The following is a 14,717-nucleotide window of genomic DNA, read 5'->3' as shown; positions in this document are numbered from 1 at the left end:
GTCTCACAGAAGAGTCCACTGGAGAGGCCCATGGGGTCCTAGAACATACACAAGCCCACCCAACCGGGAATCAGCACCAGGGAAGCACCTCGAGGAGCACAATTCACTTGCGGGTAGCAGGGGAAGTGACTGAAAGCCGGAAGAGAGCCAAGCAAGTGGCATTGTTCCCTCTTGGACCCCTCCCCCCCACATACAGCACCACAACTCAGGGAAGTGGGTTGCCCCGCCCTGGTGAATATCTAAGGCTCTGCCCCATACAACATAATAGGTGCACCAAAACAAAGAAATATGGCCCAAATGAAAAAAAAAACAGATCAAAACTCCAGAAAAAGAACTAAGCGACAAGAGCCAACCTATCAGATGCAGAGTTCAAAACACTGGTAATCAAGATGCTCACAGAAATGATTGAGTATGGACTCAAAACAGAGGAAGAAGTGAGGCTATACAAAGTGAAATAAAGCTAAATATACAGGGAACCAAGAGTGAAGAGAAGGAAACTGGGATTCAAATCAACGATCTGGAACAAAAGAAAGAAATAAACATTCAGCCCAAACAGAAAGAAGAGGCAAGAATTCAAAAAAAATGAGGAAAGGCTTAGGAACCTCTGGGACAACTTTAAGCGTTCCAACATCCAAACCATGGGGTGCCGGAAGAAGAGGAAGAGCAAGAAACTGAAAACTTATGTGAAAAAATAATGAAGGAAAACTTCCCCAATCTGACGAAGGACATTGTCACACAAGTCCAGAAAGCTGAGAGAATCCCAAACAAGTTGGACCCAAAGAGAAACACACAAAGACACCATAATTAAATTACCCAAGATTAAAGATAAAGAGAGACTCTTAAAAGCAGCAAGAGAAAAGAAGACAGTTACCTACAAAGGTGTTCCCATAAGACTATCAACTGATTTCTCAAAAGGAACCTTACAGGTAAAAGAAGGGGCTGGAAAAAAGTATTCTAAGTGATGAAAAGCAAGGGCCTACATTCAAGATTACTCTACCCAGCAAAGGTATCATTTAGGATGGAAGGGCAGATAAAGTGTTTCCCAGATAAGGTAAACTTAAAGGAGTTCATCATCACCATGACCTTATTATACGAAATGATAAACCAACTTATCTAAGAAAAAGAAGACCAAAACTATGAACAGTAAAATGACAACTCACAACTATGAACAACTGAACCTAAAAAGCACACACAAAAAAACTAGGCAAACAACCAGAACAGGAAGAGAATCACAGAAATGAGATCACATGGAGGGTTATCAGCAGGTAGAGGGAGGGGAGGAGAATGGGGAAAAGGTACAGGGAATAAGAAGCATAATTGGTAGATACAAGATAGACAGGGGTAGGTTAAGAATAACAGAGGAAATGGAGAAGCCAAAGAACTTATATGTACAACCCATGGGCGTGAACTAAGGGGGCAGAGAATTCTGGAGGGAATGGAAGTACCAGGTGGAGGAGGATAAAAGGGAGAAAAGAAAATGAGGCAACTGTAATAGTATAACCAATAAAATATACTTTAAAAAAAAGAAAAAGAGCCCTAGCCGGTGTGACTCAGTGGACTGGATACTGGCCTGCAAACCAAAGGGTCGCTGGTTCAATTCCCAGTGTAAGGCACATGCCTAGGTTAAAGGCCAGGTCCCCATCAGGGGGCAGGTGAAATGCTACCACACACTGATGGCTATCTCCCTTTCTTTCTCCCTCTCTTCCCCTCTCTAAAAATAAATAAAATCTTTTTTAAAAAGAAAAACAAAAAGAAAAATATTGAAGTATAACTTAAATCACACAAAATTTTGTTACACTATTCCTTCCTTGAGTGCTTTTTTTTTAAATGAGGCCCAATCCAGATTCAATAGGAAAAAGTGCCATGGATCAATTATTCCATTTCCACCCATGACTAGTGGAGAAATAGGGTAAAAAGCAGCAGAACATATAAGATGTATTTTCTATGCCTACTACCAATAGTTCGATAAAATTTTAGCAATTTGTAAAAACATGAAATGTTAGAATAAAGCATCAGTTACCCAGACTTAATGCCCACTAAGAAATACTTCTAGAATTTTGGAAGGCAAAAATCGCACATTGTTCCACAGCCCTATCCAACTCTCTCCTCAGCTACAGCCAGAGGAGGGGAGACTTCATTTGCACCCAGATATAAACAGGATAAAATCCTGTAACTTTCATGACTTGTAAATGGAAATGCTAATAATAGTTTTCATCCCTTAAAGAACTTACTTTATTTGTGACATGTAGAGTCACACCACACCAGAAGATTCATGTGATGATTAAATCAAGTAAAGGTTTAAAGATCTTGGCAAAGTGCTTTTCACTATTCATTAAATAAATTACACTAATATCCCAGTAATGCCTTTTGTCATGTTGTTCCCTCTAGCTGGAATGCCTGTCCTCCACCTTGCTTATTCCCATCTGAACCAGTGCCATTCTTCAAAGTCTTTTTCAAGTCATTCTTCATGTCCACCTTACCTGTAAGACCATGATGGCCTTTCCTCATCTTTAATACCAAATTGTTTACTGTAATATTCATCATGTTATTTAATGAGACAATACTCTAAATTTTAGCTACTATTTCACTGGCATATAGTAGTACAGAGCTCAAGAAGAGGAGAGGCTCCAAGTCTTCACAGAGCATCATCTCACCCGTCTATGTCCACTTTAACACCTATCAGTGCTTTACAGAAACCAGAGCAACATTCAGTAAAATATGAATTACCAAATAAAGACACAGAAATTATAAACTGTCCTGTTTGGGGGAGAAGTAGGCAAATTGGATGAAAAAGGTAGCTAAGGTGGCTCTTGAGAACACAGAAGAGTAAATTAATGACACATGCTATATAACTAAAAATAGTTTACCTAAAAGTAATTTCTTAAAACTAAATGAATATCCAGTGAGCATTAAATACACTGCAAGTAAGTTACAAGCAAGGAAAGACATCATGCAACCAACAACTTAAACAAAGTGATACCTCTTATAACATTAGCCAGTTCTACAGAGAATATGAAGTTTGACAGATATTCTCAGCTCAGAATTGGGATTCTTTTCCCTAACTCACTGTACTTCCAAAGAGTCAGCCAGCAGGTGGTGTACACGTTCACTAACCCCATAGTCACAAAACAGAGAGGTGGGAAAAAGCAGGTTTACAGCTGTGAGTATGCAAAACAGAGTTTATTCTTTTATTATTATTTATTCTCATATTATATACTTTTCCACATAAACTGCTAACCTATTTTGCCCACCCCTGTACTTAACAGCTAACACATTTTTTTAATTCTGAATTCTTTTTATATTAAACTTCTGAATTTTAACACTGAAAGTCACTGAAAAACATGTTTTTGGTTGTTGTTTTTTGTTTTATTTTTTGCCTGAAAAACTTTAATTATATGTTATTGATTATGCTGTTACAGTTGTCCCAAATTTACCCTCTTTGCCCTCCTCCTCCCAGCACTCTTTACTCCTTCAGGCCATCCCCACACCTTTGTTCATGTCCAAGGGTCATGAATATAAGTGCTTTGGCTTCTCCATGTCCTATACTGTACTTTACATTCCCATGACTAGTCTGTAACTACCAATTCGTGCTTCTTAATCCCTTCACCTTTTCATCTATTCCCCCAAACCCTCCTCACATCTGGCAGCCATCAAATCGTCCTCTGTATCTATGATTCTATTCATATTCTACTTGTTTGCTTAGTTTGTCATCTTACTGTTCATAGCTTTGGTCTCCTTTTTCTTAAAATAAGTCCCTTTAACATTTCTTACAATAATGGTTTAGTGATGATGAACTCCTTTAGCTTTTTCGTGTTTGGGAAGCTCTTTATCTGCCCTTTGATTCTGAATGACAGCTTTTGCTGGAGAGAGTAATCTGTTGTAATCTTCCTTGCTTTTCATTACTTTGAATATTTCAGCCAAACCCTTCTAGCCTGCAAAGTTTAAGAAATCTGCTGAGTCTTACAGGAACTCCCTTGCAGGTGACTACCTGCTTTTCTCTTGCTGCTTTTAAGATTCTCTCTTTATCTTTAATCTTTGGCATTTCTTGATTATGATGTGCCCTGGTGAGGGCCTCTTTTCATCCACCTTGTTTGGGACTCTCATGCTTCCTGGATTTGTATGTCTATTTCCTTCACCAAATTAGAAAGTTTTCTTTATTTTTTTCAAATAGATTTCCAATTTCTTGCTCTTTCTCCTCTCGTTCTGGCACCCCTATGATGCAAATGTTGAAATGCTTGAAGTTGCCTCAGAGGCTCCTTATGCTATCCTCATTTTTTTGGATTATTTTTTCGCCTTGCTGTTCTGGTTGGTTCTTCTTTGCTTATGTTTTAAATCACTGGTTTGATTCTCAGCTCCGCCCACTCTGTTGATTAGATTACTGTACCCTTCATTGCTGACTGGATCTTTTCTATGCTACTGAGGTACTCACTAAATTCCTTGAGCATCCTTATAACCAGTATTTTGACTGTGCATCTGAGAGATCAGTTATCTCTACTTTGTTTAGTTTTTTTTCCTGGAGTTTTGTTCTGTTCTTTCATTTGGGCCATGTTTGTCTCCTTGTTTTAGTAGCCTCTCTGTGTTTGTTTCTATGTATTAGGTAGAGATGCTGTATCTCCCTGTTTTGGTAGTGTGGCCTAATGTAAGAGGTGCCCTGTAGGGTCCAGTGGCACCAGTGGCACAGCCTCCCCTGTCACCCAAGGTGGGTACTCAATGTGCACCCTCCATGTGGGCTAAGTACAGCCTCCTGTTGTAGTTGAGCCTTGATTGCTGTTGGCAGGTCAATGAAAGGGATTTACTCAGGCCAGTCAGCTGCAAGTAACGGCTGTGACAACTGACCACCAACCTCCACCCTCCGTGGAGGATCACGGAGCAGGATCACGGACCTACTCCACAGAGCAGGACTTACTTCAGCAGGGCTCTAGTGCCTGCTTGTGTACTTTCTGGAGCCTCCTGGCCTAAGCTATAAGCAATCTGCAACTAGCTTCTTCTTTTGCTGGGCTTGGAAGTGCCCTAGCAAGGCCAGGCTGTGAACAAAGGCCAGCTGCTGCTAGTGCCAGGCCTGGGACCACTTAGCAAGGTATGGGAGCTGGCTGAAGCTAGCTGCTATCTGTTTGAGAGGATTTAGGAAGATCAACACATGAGCCAAGACAAGTCATTTGTTTGGAAAAGCTACTGTTAACTGATTGGGTGGACCCATAAATTGGGTGGGGCAAATTCTCAGGGGATCACCAGGGTAGGGCAAATTCTCAGGGTAGGATCACCAGTGTGAGCCAGGATGATGGATCCTCAAATATGGTGCCTGCTGCACTGTGTGGCTCTGTCAGGAGAGGGCTCACAAGAGGAGCAATGGCCTCTGCCAGCAGTTCTGTCTTGGAGAAAGCTGGCCCCAGCCTTCTCCCTTATGCCAAATACTTCAGTTCCTCTTCATATGCCACTGGTGCCTTTCAAGCCGCCCTGGTGCTGGAGCTCAGAGGAAGTGAGTCTGAGGAATTCTGTGTGCAGGCCCTTTAAGAGGAACTACCTTGGAATCCAGCAGTTTCCTCCCACTGACTCAATCTCCACTGGTTTTTATAGCCAGAGCCACAGGGACTTTTTACCCCAGAACTGGAACCCTGGGCTGTGGGGCCTAGTATGGGGCTAGGACTCCTCGCTCTCAAGATATCCCTCCTGATTTTTACCCACCACACGTGGGTGTGGGACCAACCCATTCCACATCACCAAGCCTCCACCCCTCCTACCAGTCTAGATGGATGTGATTATATTATTATATTCATAGTATATAAAGTTTTACATATGTTGTCTCATTTTGAAATGCAACCCAGATTTTACATTCAAAAAGGCATTGCATCCCTCCCCCACAAAAGGAAAGTTATTTCTTTTCATTTGACTAACAAAACAAAACTGGGTGCTGTCTCTCTCTACTCTCCTCAAATTTTAAACTCTGAAGCAGGTATCCCCAGCTAAGAAAAAACTCCTAATGTCAAAACCAAATTCCTCTCCTCTTTCATTAGGTTCAAATCACTATCAAAGAATTAGCATTATAAAAATCAACCATTTAATTAAATTATGGAGACAAATTTCAACTGCCACAGAATCCAAATTAACTCCTTCAGGATTTAAATTTAAAATCCAAAAAGCAGGATTTTAAATGGTTGATATCTGATACTCAGAGATCAAAAAGGAGAAGAGGTATTAATAAGCATCTTTATCACAATCCAGCAAGATCCTAAATGCCTCACCACAGAACAATTTTACTTCTCCTGTGAACCACAGACTTCTAATATTTTGCCTTCTAAAACTGCACTTAGTACTGATTTATTGGCTGTAGCTTTTTTAGACCAAATCTGATCAGCATAAAAAATCATAATTAAGTCATACAATTTTAGGTCAGCCCAGTCCTCACAAAGAAAATAATAATAATTATGTAAACAGAATTTTAAAACATGATATTTTAGTCTACATGGTCTCATTGATAAAGTAGTTGAGAGAGTTCTGGAATCAAACACAACTGGTACAGTCTTTACTGATCTTGGGCAAGTAATTTAAATTTGAATTCGTTTCCTCATCTGTAATATACAGATATTACTAATACTTATCTCAAAGAGCTATTAAGGCTGAAAGGAAACAAAAGTGCCTGGCAAACGGAAAGTGTTCAGTAAATGTTTTAATCACTATTAACATTTCTCTAGGCTTAGAGACATACACTAAAATAACCTGAGGATCTCCATTACCAGCTCCAAGAACCTCTGAGAAGTACAGGGGCCTGAGGTTTTATAATAATGTCCTACTATGTCCTCCATACATTTTGAAGTTAAATCAATAATATGGCTTGTTGTTTCTTTTTTTTTTTTTTTCTACCTGAATTCATACTTCCCTAGAGATAGCACATTCAAGAAAATGTTTTATCTGTTGTTTTCTTCCTTTCTGGTAGATTTACAGTGTGCCAGGCCACTAAAAAGAAGAACAAATGCCTTAATTTTGTGTCTTTAGAGTTTTCTGTCCTGAACGTACATTACTTTTGTAATGAGAAAATACAATAGATGATGTAAGATTAGTTTTTCCCCTCAATAATTTATTTTGACAGTCAGGAATTCTTATGCAATGTACTTAATAAAATAGTTTAGATTCTTGGAGGTTTTATTATTTTTTCCTATTTCTTATACCTATTACATGGCTCATGAGCAAAGGCTTAGAAAAAAACACACTTACTAAATATTATGGTTAATATGGTAACAATATTATTAATTACTGTTTGTAATCAACTGATTGGAATTCAAAACCCATCTTCTCTTAAAAACAATGCTGTAAGTATGGTTACAGTTCCTAAATTAACTCAAAAATATTATTTAGCTATAGTATTAACTGAATTCTAGTAATGAGAGTTAATTGCACTAGCTTTTAAAATCCAGGGTCAAGCCATAAAACAAAAAATAGAGATTTAAAAAGTCCAGCATCTTTTTGGAAGCTCAGTTACAGTCCTTGGCAAAATTTTAAAATAGGCAGCTTGTCTATTTTTTTTGATTGCCATAAAGTTTGTGCACACCTAATACAAAATCCCATCCAAGCCAGGTCTCCCCTGATGCAATCTTACCCAGCCAGTCCTTTTCTCCCTACCAGTGTAACTGATACCATTTAAGTATGAATGAATCAATTCATATGGAACCCCCTAATTTGAAACTAGAGCATTTCTGGTAATATAAAATGAAATAAATATTCAGGCCACATCAAAATAGACATTATAGTCCTAGAACAGCACCAGTCACAGTCAACTTCTCACAACTTTTACCTTACTCTTCTAAACCCATCAGCATGTTTGGAAAGTATCCAACCCCTCAAAGACAACTACAGTGAAGAAAAGATTAGAAGCAGAGATTGGACGCCTCTTGAGAAACTAAAAAGTTTAGAAAATATACGTAAGGACATGTGAAATTAAAGAACTGTGATTATTTAAAGTAACGCGTGTTCTAAGGGAACACAAAAATGATGTCTTAAAAGACATTAGTAAGTATATAAGGAGGAGACAGAAAGATATTCCAGGAAGAAAGTGAGAAGGAAGCTGGGGGGTGGAGGGGGAGGAACAAACCAAGGTTTGTGCATGGGTTTTAAAGACACCACACTGGGATAAAAGAGGAAAAGGTCTGGAAGAGGTATATGGGGCCAAGCAGAAAAAAGTCTTCAAGCAAACAGGTACAGTTTAGATTTGAACAGATAAAACTAAGCCACTGCCAGCAGGTAGTTCTTTGTTGTGGAGAATTTTCTGTATATTGTAGGATCTTCAGCAGTATCCTTGGCATCTACCCACTTGATGGCATTAACACCTCTCTCCACCAAGTGGTAACAACTAAAACTGTCTCCAGACCTTGTCACATGGCCTACAGGGGGCAAATTCACCCCTCCAAAAGCATTTTATAAAATCTGCCCTTGTAAGAAGTACCAAGTACTTTTTTCCCCCCAGTTTTAACTCCCTTGGACAAATATGTTTACTTTTATATATTGTCTTACTCTCTTAAATGACATCATCAAAGATCATTTAAATTCTCCCAAAGAGTAAGCATTCACCAGGCTCTTCTGGTGGGTAAATGACATGAATGAGTCTGTTTTCCAAAGATCAGAAATGAACCAAATGGAGGACAGCAAGACAGACTCCCGCAAAAACCTCCATTTAGAGGTAAAAGGTCAAATAGGAGGCAGAGGCTGCCTGAACTAGGGTGGCAGGGATGGAAAGGAAGAAGAGACATAAGACATAGCCAGAAGACCAGTTTGCTAATTGATGGGAGAGAAACGGAGGAGCATAAAGAGCCAAAGATGACACTGGCATCTGGCTGGGTGGACATAATTAAGACTGAAAAAACCAGCAAGAGAACCTCATTTCCACGGGAAAAGATTATGATCTAGGTCTGGGTTTAAAGGCTTAGCCTCATGGCCTCAGTAAACTAGGCTTTATTTATGCAAGTCAAGTATCTACTAAAGCTTCATCCTCGGTGAAAAAGGGAAAAATAACACTCATCCAAATTGTGTGCAATCAAATAAGAAAGTAAAAGTACTTTGGAAAGAACCAGTCTATGATAAGAAATAAACCTTCTTGGTTTTTTTTTAATTTATGGCAAAACTACCAGTAAGTATGATCTTCACTGGTTACCTTTATTTCCCTATCACAAATCTTTGCAATCATCACCTTATATAAACCCTGCCAATGGCTTCTTCCTGGTCATTTCTGTTCCACCGTCCTAGATTTTAATTTCACCAGTGCCTTGATATTTTTTAATAGTATCTGTTACAGAAAAATCACACTAAGAAAATTAACTCTGATTTTTTTTCCATGGGCACATTTTTAATTTCTAAGTGTTTCTTCCACTCTACCTTTTCTTTTTCTTTTCTTTTTTTTAGGAACATGTGCTTTAATGAGGCATCAGGCCAAGGGGGCAGAAGGACCTGGAGGGGAGACCCATGGCTCCTTTTTGTCACTTCATGAGGCCAAATTTTTTCCCAAAACCTGAGACAGTCTCAGACACTTGTCTATGGTTTCCTGGGTGGATTTGGTGGCCTGGTCCATGGCTTTCTGCCCTGCCTCTGTTGCCTGATCCACCACTTGTTGAACTGCTGCTCCAGCCCCTTCCATTTGCTGCTTCAGGTCCTGCAAGCCCTTGCTGGCCGTGGTTGCGGGGATCTGCGAGGTCGGCAAGGGTAGTGGAAGATACGCTGTCTCTCTATCTTTTCTACTCTATTTCCTACTACCCCAGTCCTACTTCAAATCTGCACTACTTCAAGTCTTACAACCGCTAACATTTTCTCTGAAATAAAAAAAAAAATTCACTCCCTCCCCCACCCCAGAAAAGTCATCTTCACTGTGAAGGTCTAACTAGTCTGGATGAAGTGAGGTGAATGTATATTGTATATTCCTCTATGTTATTAAACCTCAGGAGGGAAATGGGTTATAGGCAGTTAGAGCACCATAACCTTCCCTCCCAAAAGAACCTCCAAAGCTGACTCAGACTTTGTAAAGAAACTTGGGAGTTCTACAAAGAATAAGTGGGTAGGAAAAAAGGAAGAAAAACCAAAATATAAAGAAATAGGTGAATACATTACACAACCTGCCACAGTTGATTATATGATTTACTGGGCATGTTTCATTGCCTCAATCGATCATGTCTTTCAAGAGTAAATGACCCCCAGAAAACTTCTGTTTAGAAAAGGAATGGACATCAGACACCCCTCGTGTCAGAAGATAATTAAAAAACATCATATGTAATCAGAGGTAAATCAATTAGATAATCACTCAAAAGAGCTTACCAAAGGTCTCAAAAGTGTGGACCCCAGAGACACAGCATCAGCATCCACACCACCGGAAAACTTGTTAGAAATGCAAATTACTTGGCCCATTCTAGGAACATAGCCCAGTAATGTGTTTCAACAAGCCTTCCAGGTGACTGTGATGCACCCTAAAATTTGAAAATCACTAAGGGATAAACACTTGCCTATTATTAAGGTCCTCAGAGCCCTCTTGATCCATGTTTATTAGGCATATCATGAATCTTGCTCTTGAATTATGTGAGATTTCCCAGTATTCTTGAATACCTAGACTAGTGCCTGACCCAAAAGATGTTTGTTGAATGAATGAGTGAATAGCCTTAAGCTAAACTTCCCCCTTACTAAACCAGTTTTAATGAAACTCCTTATAACCAAAATAATCTTAATTAGACAATGTGTATGGGGAATAGGAATGGAGAACAAAGATGATGACCAGAATCATATGGAGCTAGTACATGACTTTCGAGAGAGCTAAAACATTATTTTGAGAAGAGCGAGCTAAGAAAAATACCTGTCTACAAGAAAAAGTAAAGGAATTCCAAGGGGCAAAACTGAGAATTTAACAACAGGTTCAAGCAAATTGTAGCTGTAACGAACTGTGATGTGATTTGACCTTGTACAAGGCTCTAAGGCCACAGCAGGAAATTGCCAGGCTTTCTTAAAGATCTAAGAAGTTAACAAAGACTTTGACCTCTGTCCCAACAAGGAGTGACAAAAGTCTACGTTCTTAATGACTGACCTGATCTATATGTAATTGATACCTAAAGATTCTATCACACCATGGAAATAATTTATGTCTTTCAACTCTGCTGTGGCAGAGAGAAGAGGGAGAGAATCATCAAAAATAAGAGTGGACTAAATTCTGAGAGCTCTCAGAAACAGAATTCTACCTTCTTCCCTATCCCTGCTGACATTCGGAATATTGACACCAAAAATTTACTCCCCAAGAGGCAAAATAAAAGCACACAAAAATTTCTGAAGGTGGAGAGTGGGAGGGGCTGCCTCTATTGTCAAAATCCCTAAACTCCAATTCCCTATATGTCACAGAAACATTCTTCTTTCTCAAGTACTGTATTAATTATAGTACAGTCCTTCAATGGTCTCGTAATAAGACCATCTTCCCAATGGTCTCAATAAATCATATTTAAGGTACTCATCATGGCCTTTATTTTTAAGGGGGGATATTATTCCACTTCTTAAACTATATCCCACTATACCCCTACTTAAGCCCTCTGTTGCATTAAGTAACTGTATCACCCAGTAGGTATGTCCCTCTCACAGAGGCTACAAGAGGGCAGAGAAGTTCTTGTATCTGCCGTACGCAGAACCTGCCTAGCACAAAATAAACAGTATTAACATTTGTTGACTGATTTACTCCCACTCCAATTCCTAATCACAGTTTTTAAAATCTCTTTATTAATCTCAGCCTATTTGTCTGCAGATAGAAAACCTAACCTCTTCCAAAAGGCTTCTCCTGAATGGCTCCAAAAAGCTTCAACAGAAAGAAAACCATCTTGTTTCTGTTAACACATACGTATAAGTATCAATGGTTATGTTTCAATTATCTATGTTTATTCTTAAAAACCTTCCCTTTGAAATAAGTTACTCAAGGGCTAGAAGCACGCCCCCACTGAAGCAGTAAATCTACTGGGACTGTGCCCAGGATGAACACAATATTCTCCCTAATGACCCACTACTCAATTTGTTGATTAAATACAACACAACAGTCTTACAGGTACCTGCAGCAGGCAGTAATGGCAGCGCCAAGGAGGAGCAGAAGGGAGCAGAGGAAAGGATAAAGTAGAGAAACAGTCCACACCTAGATGAGATTATGGGAAAGGAAGGGAGGGGATAGTAGAATCCACAAAGTCTCACTCATTCTTTCCTTGGGACCATCATAATCCCTCCCATAAGGCACTTGATTAAATCAACTTTTGAGCCCATCAACTAACCTTCAGGATATTTTCCTATTATCACAATTCTATTCCATCTTAAATATGGTAAAATTTTGGCCCTGGCCAGGTAGCTCAGCTGGTTAGAGCGTCGTCCCAACATGCCAAGGTTATGGGTTTGACCCTGATCAGGGTACATACAAGAATAACCAATGAATGCATAAATAAGTGGAATAACTAACTGATGTCTGTCTGTTATCTCTCTCAAATCAGTAGGTAATTTTTAAAAAATGGTAAAGTTTTAAAATAAAACTACTAATGGCACAGGCACTAACTATTAAATGAGACAAATAACTGGGGAAGATAGGCATTCATAAATTACTTACCACTCCTCTTGCCCCAAAAATGAGTAGGGTAAGACAAAAAGAGAAAAGAAGTAGCACAAAGCAACTCTAAAAGGAGAGCGCTAGCTCTAGGATGTGGTGCACCTGCACTCTGCACCTCTCCCCCATCCATCCCCTTTACTCCAACTTTCTGGCCATCTGCTACTACTGCGGAAGGGCAGTAGAAATGCAGAACCTTAGCTAATTCATCTCATTTTGTAAGGTAGTTTATTTCAATTACCTTAATAATACAATACTATTGGCTGATGTGTCATAAGACTTCTGTCAAAACTTGGAGTTGATATTTTATTTAAAGGACTACTTCTGCAGGAAAACATGATGTTGAAGAACCTCGCTTGTCAAAATTAGATCAAAGTTATTAGAAGTTCCAGGTGGGGAGGAGGTTGAAGAGGGTACTGGGGGGCAATAAATGGTGATGGAAGGAGACTTGACTCAGGGTGGTGAGCACAGACTACAGTATGGAGATGATGTATTACAGAATTGTACACCTGAAACCTATATATAATTTTATTAACCAATGTCACCCCAATAAATTCAGTTTAAAAAAGTTATGGAAGTTCCATATAAAATAGAAGTTTAAAGGAAGAAGTCGACATCTTTCTCCTCAACAGCTCTCTTATCCTTATCCTTATGTAATTTTCTTCAGCTTCATATAATAAAAAACTACCAGCATTAAGGCAGCAAATACATCCCTCTTGTTTTTTTCAATCAGATCTTCACTGATAAACTCAGTCACTTTCTAAGCTAGACAGCTCCCTCTCCAGTTTAAAAGTTCTGTGGCTAGTTTAAGTTACAGCAACACAAGCAGTTCTATTTCTCCATTTGCTTTCTAATTAAAAACTTACCAGAGATACAATTTTTAACCAAAGTCCAAAAGACATGAGCAAAGATTAATTTAGGATGAGGCTACAGCGACAAAGGAAATATTCCACAGAGGCAGACTATACATCGTTCCCACTGAATGCTGCAACTCCAGGAATCTAATGACTCTTCATTTATTTAAAAATGAAAATGCTACTGAAATTCCCTAGTGCTGACAGCAGGTGATTTTTAACTTCAATGCTGCCTGACAGGCACCTACAGGCTTTTCCTGGCCTCAATCTGTCCAGTTTAGAACTGCCAATTAAAACCTTCTCAAAATCAAATCTCAATGTAAGCCATTAAAAAAGTGCTTTTCAAAGTGTCAAACACAATGGATTAGTGAAAATCAGCATATTAGGACAAAATAAAACCTGGGTGCCCAATCCAGGCCTCAACTGTCAAAGCCAAGTGACATAGAACATCATTCTAGAGCAAAGAAAGAATCAAATTCTCAAAACAGTTGTGATACACATACCATCAACCCATTAAATACAAAGAATGACACAGCAATCCAACAGGTGTCTTCATTGGTAATCTTAGCTTTTCTCAGTTGTGGTTCCAAGAAAAAATTAAGCACTAATGTCCGAAGACAGAAGTTGGCAAACCATTTCTGTAAATATTTTAGGCTTTTCAGACCACATGGTCTCTCTATCATAACTACTCAACTCTGCCACTGGAGCTCCAAAGCAGCTGTCAACAGTTAAGTAAATGAATGAGTGCGACTGTGTTCCAATTAAACTATTTATGGACACAGTAATTTGAATTTCGTATAATTTTCACAGAAATACTTTTTCCAATGATTTAAAAATAAAATCATTCTTATTTTTAAAAGTCTTAGTTCTTTGACTAGATTTGGCTCTGAGTAGCAGTCTGCCAACCTACCATATTTTGCCATGTATAATGCATACCCACGTTTTTGTGTGTGTTATTGTTGGAAATGCCCTGCCTGGTTTCAGGGATTGTAGCCCCGCCAACAAGCGAGAGGGCCTCAAGGCTGGAAATAATCAAGGAGGTCTTGGGAAAACAGGCCACTGAGGAGACGAAACCTGTCCCCCCCTGGCAGGGGAGCAGCCCCTGCCTCCCTCACATCACTTCTTGGCCCTGTGATGACTTGTGAACAATGACGGGTAAGGTCCCTCAATGGAAGGGACAACCCAAGCCAGACATGGGGAGCCAAAATGGGCACCAGGACAAAAACTCGGGGGACATGGAGAAAGGGCAAAAAGGCCCACACCCCTTGGCTGGGCTTAGA

General features: G+C 39.4%; 1 protein-coding gene and 1 pseudogene across 1 annotated transcript in view; both read right to left on the bottom strand.

Annotated features, from left to right (window-relative positions):
- The window catches only part of ZFAND3 (zinc finger AN1-type containing 3), a 367,578-nt gene that overhangs the window by 322,784 nt on the left and 30,077 nt on the right, over positions 1–14,717 (bottom strand). The window lies entirely within an intron of this gene.
- Positions 8,574–10,380, bottom strand: LOC129067261 (adipogenesis regulatory factor-like; annotated as a pseudogene).

The sequence above is a fragment of the Pteronotus mesoamericanus genome, unplaced genomic scaffold, assembly GCF_021234165.1.
Source record: "Pteronotus mesoamericanus isolate MK-2021 breed Mesoamerican mustached bat unplaced genomic scaffold, CSHL_Meso_final contig_20, whole genome shotgun sequence".
Taxonomy (NCBI): domain Eukaryota; kingdom Metazoa; phylum Chordata; class Mammalia; order Chiroptera; family Mormoopidae; genus Pteronotus; species Pteronotus mesoamericanus.
This window is presented reverse-complemented; position numbering and strand designations above follow the sequence as displayed.